We start from the raw sequence: 7,275 nt of genomic DNA on the forward strand, positions 1-7,275 counted from the left end.
AATTATTGTCTCCCCTTTTATACCAGCAGGATCTGCCATCACATGACATCACATCACCCCACTATCACAAGACAATTACATCATACCAATATCTCAAGACAATTACGTCATGTTCATGAGAAACTCATGGGACAGGTAACAAGGAGCTTTTAATTTTCCACTTATGGACTGGGACTCCCATAATGTAAAAGAACTAGATGTTTGTCAGCTATGTGGAACAGTTCATGTTCGAACCCTATACTGGTGATTGTCCCACACTTTTCTTATGCTACATCGATGGCTGCATTGGTGCTGCTTCTTTCATCCATTTTTTCACTCATCGACATCATCCACTTTACCTCCAACTTCCACCCTGCCCTCAAATTTACCTAGTCCATTTCTGACACCACCCTCCCCTTTCTCGATCTCTCTGTCTCCATCCCTGGAGGCAGCTTATCTACTGATGCCTTTTATAAACCACTGATTCTCACAGCTACCTGGACGATAACTCGTCCGACCCTGCTACTTGTAAAAACTCTATCCCCTTCTTTTAATTCTTCGATCTCGGCTGCATCTGCTCTCAGGATGAGTCTTTTCATTCCAGAACAAAGGAGATGTCCTCATTCTTCAAAGAAAGGGGCTTCCCTCCTCCGCCATCCTTATGTTTCTTTAATCAGCACATAGAAGTCCCAACAAGGGAGTGTGCAAAACTTGATCTGCTATTAGGGAATGAGACAGGGCAGGTGACAGCAGTTTGTGTAGGGGAACACTTTGCATCTAGTGACCAGAATACCATTAGTTTCAAAGTAAATATGCAAAAGGATAAGTCTGGTCCATGGATTGAGATTCTGAATTGGAGAAAGACCAACTTTGATGGCATCAGAAAGGTTCTGGCAAATGTGGATCGGGACAAGCTGTTTTCTTGTGTAGGGTTCTCAGTAATATTAACTGTAATGTTAACTGTTAATTATAAAATGGCTTCTCTGAAGTGTTATAATGAAGTGGCTTCTCTGTAATGTTAACTATGAGGTGATGTTCTGTGTAGCTGAAATGTTTAGGATGGTTAGGTTATAACTATTGATAACGGGGGGACTAGCCAATGGGAGTCTTGTTATTCTATCTGTGTGTGTGGGAACTGGGGTTGGTGCGCGGGAAGTTCACCGAGGAGAAGCAAAGAGGGAGGACATGCGGGAAGCGTTCTGGTAGACCACAGTGGGTTGGTCCCAGTCCGAGAGTCATGAAGCTTGGAGGAGATCGAATGGTGGACTGCGGATATGACGTGAGCTCCAACGTGTGCACAAATTGCATAATTTCTATTCTTGGCAACTTTTTATTTTATATTTTTGTTTCTCTACTAACCCCATAGTTACATTAAAATTTATAAAGTGTAATCACTGAAATGTACATTATGAACTGACTGATATTTCACATTGTGGGTTTGTGCCGGGGTGCATACACTGCATCTACGCAAACTTGAGACACAGTTTGGCAGGCAGACGGCGGTTTCTCCTCGACAAATGTGGGTTGATAGAGCTGAGTGTTACACTTGAAAAGGTGTACTTGCTAAGTGGGAGGCCTTTAAAAGCGAAATTTTGAGAGTGCAAGGCTTGTATGTGCCTATCAGAATAAAAGGTAAATATAACAGGTTTAGGGAACGTTGGTTTTCAAGAGATATTGATGCCCTGTTGGAAAAAAATGGAGATGCTTAAGAGCTATAAGCAAGTAGGAACAAATAAGTTATCTGTGGAGTATAAGAAATGCAAGAGAACACATAAGAAAGAACTTGGGAGGGCTAAAAGAAGGCATAAGGTTGCCCTAGCAGATAAGGTGCAGGAGAATCCTAAGGGATTCTACAGATACGTTAAAAACAAATGGATTGTAAGGAATAAAATTAGTCCTCTGGATAATCAGAATGGTAATCCATGCTTGGAACCAAAAGATATGGATGAGATCTCAAATAGATTTTCTGTATCTGTATTTAGTCAGGAGACACACAGAGTCTATAGAAGTGAGGTAAAACAACACCAACTTCTTGTACCCTGTACAGGTTACAGGGGAGGAGGTGTTTGCTGCCTTGAGGAAAATTAGGATGGATAAATCCCCAGGGCCTGACATTGAGTTCCCTGGGACCCTGTGGGAGGTAAGTGCAAAAATTGCCAGAACCCTAGCAAAAATATTTGAATCATCCTTAGTGACAGGTAAGGTACCAGAGGATTGAAGGATAGCTCATGTTATTCCGCTGTTTAAGGACCAGGAAATTATAGGCCAGTGAGCCTGACATCAATAGAGGGAAAATTATTCTATGGAACCAGAGATATAAGTATTTGGATAGGCATGGACTGATTAGGGATAGTCAGCATGGCTTTGTGCTTAGTAGGTCTTGTCTAGCCAATCTTAGAGTTTTCTGAGGAAGTTACTGAGAAAGCTGATGAAGCCAAGGCTGTTCATCTGGACTTTGGTAAGATATTTCATTAGTCTAGAAGTGAGGCAAAGCAGCAACGACTTCCAGATAGTTGCTGTCAATCTGGACTTCAGCAAGACAGTTTACATTGAAGGCTGGTCAGGAAGATTCAGTCACCTGGCAGTCAAAATAAGGTAGTAAACTGGATTGGATATTGGTCTGTGGGAGAATTCAGAGAGCAGTGGTAGATGGTTGCCACTCTGACTGGAGGTCTGTGACAAGTGGAGTGCTGCGGTTATCAGTCCATTGTTGTTTGTCATCTATATCAATAATCTGGATGATAACGTGGTTAACAGGATCAGCAGATTTGAAGATGACACCAAGATACAGGGTATAATGGACAGTGAGGAAGACTATCAGAGCTTGTAGTGAGATCTGGACCACCTGGAAAAATAGCCTGAACAATGATATGAGTTTTAATGGTGTTGTACTTTGGTAGGGACAAACAAGATAGATCTTACATGATGAACAGTAGGGCAGTGATGAATGCTTAGAAAAAAGGGATCTGGGAATATAGGTCCATAATTCATTGAACGAGTTGTGACAGGTCGAAGTTGTGTAAGACATTAGTGAGGCCTAATTTGGAGTATTGTGTGCAGTTTTGGTCACCTACCTACAGGAAATATTCTAATAAGGCTGAAAGAGTACAGAGAAATTTACAAGGATGTTCCTGGGTCTGGAGAACCTGAATTATAAGGAAAGATTGGACTTTATTCTTTAGAACATAGAAGATTAAGAGGAGATTTGATAGAGGTTTACAAAATTATGAGGTATATAGATAGGGTAAATGCAAGCAGGCTTCTTTTCACTGAGGTTGTGTGGGCTACAACTAAGGTTAGGGGTTAAGGCGGAAAGGTGAAAACTTTATCAGGAACATGAGGGGAAGCTTCTTCACTTAGAAGGTGATGAGAGTGGGGGCAAGCTGTCAGCACAAGTGGTGCATGCAAGCTTGATTTCAACATTTAAGAGAAGCTTTGAATAGGTACATAGACGGTAGGGGCATGGAGGGCTATGGACTGGGTGCAGGTCAATGGGAGCAGGCAGTTTAAATGGTTCAGCACAAACTAGGGGGGTCTGAAGTTCCCATTTCTGTGCTGTACTTTCTATTATTCTATGTGTATAATCTCACCTGATTATTATTTGGAGGAAGGGTCCTCCATTTTTTGAAAACTCCGCCCCTCAGTGTCAGGGTTTCATTCTGATAATATTTGGGGGGGGGGGACATCCTGTACATCAGTTTGTAATGTTTCATGAGTTCTTTCAAACACAGATAGATAGCCAATGAAGAAAAGAGCAAGCAACTTATACACCATCTCCTTTGGGTCTTAGGCCTTTCACCCTGTTAAGTGAGTAGGATTCATACAAAAGCACCTCCTTCTCACCCTCCTGTCTTTCACCCTTCTTCTTCTCCTCCTCCAGGTATTCTCGCATAGAGATTAGAGAGCTTACTTTCCATTCATCCTTTCCTGTCATCTTGAGACACAAACCACCCTCCCAGAGAAAGCAGTGATTCATTTGCACTTCTTTCAATGTTGGTTGCATTCACAGTTCAAAATGTGTTCTCCTCTCCTGAGGGGAAACCAAAGATGGTTTCTGCCTTCCAGCTCCATGCTTCTCCCACCTGTCTCCTCCTCAGTTCAACCATTCCCCCTTGACTCACCCCTAACCCCCACCTCATTATGGCTCTCTTCCCTCTCAGTCCTGATGCAGACTCTCAATCCAAAACATTAACATTTCTTTTTCTTCATACAGATGCTGCCCAACCCTCTGTCCCTCCAGCAGTTTGTTTTATATCCATTTGGTAACTTTGTGCTCACCTTATCAATGATATTCCTTTTGTCCTATCCATTTCTTTCTCACTCTCTCAGTAGCATCATAAAACTAACATGATCTCTCTTCTCTCAGCTCTGATGAAGCAACTTCATTCTGAAATGACCATTATTTTCTTTCTATGGGTGCTGCCTGAACTACTGAGAGCTTCCAGCATTTTTAACCCAAGAAATTTTAAACCCTCTTAGAAATAGCTGCTTCTAATTGAGTTGGTCATGTCCCTCATGGCTTCTAATACACTGATCAATTTTGCACAACAGCATGAAAACACACAGAGAACATCAGCATTCTTGTCCACCACTGTCTATATTGGTGTTACAGACACTGGATACAGTAAAAATTAAATTTGAACAACCTGTATAAAGGATCCAATGCTGAACAATTAAATTAAACTTCTTGGCATAACACAATGTGCTACACTGTGGCATCTCCACGTCACAATATCAGTTATTAATTGTTTTGTTGTTAATTATGTTGTTAACCTGGTGTCTTAACTATAAAATATTTGTGCACTTGCACCTTTGGTTTTAGACAGAAACTTGAAAGATAGTAAATCAAAGTCTACAGTGTATTTAATATTTGACTAATATTGTAAATATATTGTTTGATTAATCATTCTTGTTTGTTTATACATTACAAATTATTTGCAGAAAGTTCATGAAAGGCATACTTCATTACGCAACCACATCATATTTGAGCACTCACTAAAAGAATAACTAAGTACACAAGTTATCATGGGCTCTTGTGCTTTTCTTTCAATTAGTTTCTGGAGTTTCAAAACATTATGAAGAGTGTGGCTGCAATAAGTCATCAGGAAAGATTAGGCATTTTCATAACTGGAAGACAAGTATATAAAATGTATAAAATCGTTTAAAAGACAAGTGTATAAAACGATTAAAATGATATCCAAATGTAGTGTTACTAAATTTTTACAATAAATTCAAGCATTTTCCCTACTAATAATGAGTCTGTAGTTCATTGTTTTTTCTTCCTTTCATTTTCTAAATTGTGGGATTAATTTGCCAACCTTCAATCCCAGGATCAGTTGTATAATTTCCTGGAAAATGATAATCAATGCATCCAGTAATTCCCTGGCAACCACTTTAGCCACTCTAGGTTAGAGATATTTTACCCTAGTGATTTGGCAGTAATAATATTTCCAATACTATCTGCTCACTAATATTAATTTTGTTTAGTTCCTCACCTGAATTAAATTCTTCTTTCTGCAACATTTCTGGAAATTTACTCATGGGCAGAACTAAGATATTTGTTTAATAGCCCTGCCATTTCTGTTTCTCTGTATGAATTCCCCTGCCTCTAATAGTCAAGGACTGTTTACATATATATGGAAGCGTTTACATTTTTTTTCATTTTTATATTTCCTGTAAGTTTACTTCCATATTCAATTTTTACTCCATTAGTCAATCCCTTTGTATCTTTTTTACTCCCAATCCTCAGATTTGTTATTCGGTCTGATAATCTTAAATGACTCCTTTTTGATCTCTCACTATCTCTAATTTGTTTTGCTAATCATTGTTGGATCACTTTCTTATTTTGTATTTCACCACCTGGTGGGAATGGGTAATTGTGATAGTTCCTCCCTATCCACTCCCAAGATTTTAATGCAGGTCTCCAATTAATCACCTACAACTTACTTCATAGTTTCCTTTATTTACACTTAGTAGCCTACTTTCAGATTTAGCTATTTTGCTTTCAATTCTAATGAAAAATTGTTTATTCTTCTCTAGTGGACCGCACATGATGAGGTTATTAATACCCCTTTCTTATTGCATAATACCCAATCTAAGATGGCCAGTTTCTGAAATGGCCCCAAAACCATTCTGTTCACACTCCTCTGAGGTATAATTGCAGATTTGTTTTGGCCAGCCTATTTATAGATGGAAGTCACTCATGATTACTATAGTGCTCTTGCTACAAGCTTCATTAATTTCCTGTTTGATGCCATCATCTGCACTATTGCCATTGTTTAAAGGATGACCAACAACTCCCACCACTGCTTCTTGACCTTTGATGTTATGTAGCACCATCATGACTGATTCCACAACTTTACTTTCTGAGCCAATATTCTTTCTCACCACAGTATTGGCTTCACCCTTTAACAATGCCACCTCACCACTTTTATTTTGCTTATCATTTCAAAACATTAAATATCCTTGGATAGCAAACATGAGGAAATCTGCAGATGCTGGAAATTCAAGCAGCACACGTGAAACGCTGATGGAACGCAGCAGGCCAGGCAGCATCTACAGGGAGAAGCACTGAAGCACTTTCGGGCTGAGACCCTTCATCAGGACTAACCGAAAGGAAAGATAGTAAGATATTTGAAAGTAGGAGGGGGAGGGGGAAATGCGAAATGATAGGAGAAGACCGGAGGGGGTGGGGTGAAGCTAGAGCAGGAAAGGTGATTGGCAAAAGGGTTACAGAGCTGGAGAAGGGAAAGGATCATGGGACGGGAGGCCTAGGGAGAAAGAAAGGTGGAGGGGAGCACCAGAGGGAGATGGAGAATAGGCAGAGTGATGGGCAGAAAATAAGTAAATATATCAGGGAAGGGGTAAGAAGGGGAGGAGGGGCATTAACAGAATGTTAGTTTGTACCTTCATCCCATGATGATGTGGGTATCCTGCAGGTGCTCCAGTTTCCTCTCACAGTCCAAAGACATCCCAATTAGTAGGTTAATTGGTCTTTGTAAATTGCCCCATGATTAGACTAGGATTGAATTAGGGGATTGTTGGGCAACGTGGTTTGAAGGTCTGGTAAGGACTATTTCATGCTGTATGTCAATAAATAATAAATTAGTAAAAATAATGACATTTACATTTGATCTGGTTACATTTATTGTGCAGTTAACCCTTACATACTGTTTGGGTCAAATTTGACCCATTTTGACATTTGGCAGCAGTAATAACACCCTAAATGCCATTTTTTTAGCCAAAACTTGATGACTTTTCCTAAAGGGACCCAAAATGTGCAAAAATGAGAATATT

Source organism: Hypanus sabinus, chromosome 3 (genome assembly GCF_030144855.1).
Source record: "Hypanus sabinus isolate sHypSab1 chromosome 3, sHypSab1.hap1, whole genome shotgun sequence".
In the NCBI taxonomy this organism is placed as follows: domain Eukaryota; kingdom Metazoa; phylum Chordata; class Chondrichthyes; order Myliobatiformes; family Dasyatidae; genus Hypanus; species Hypanus sabinus.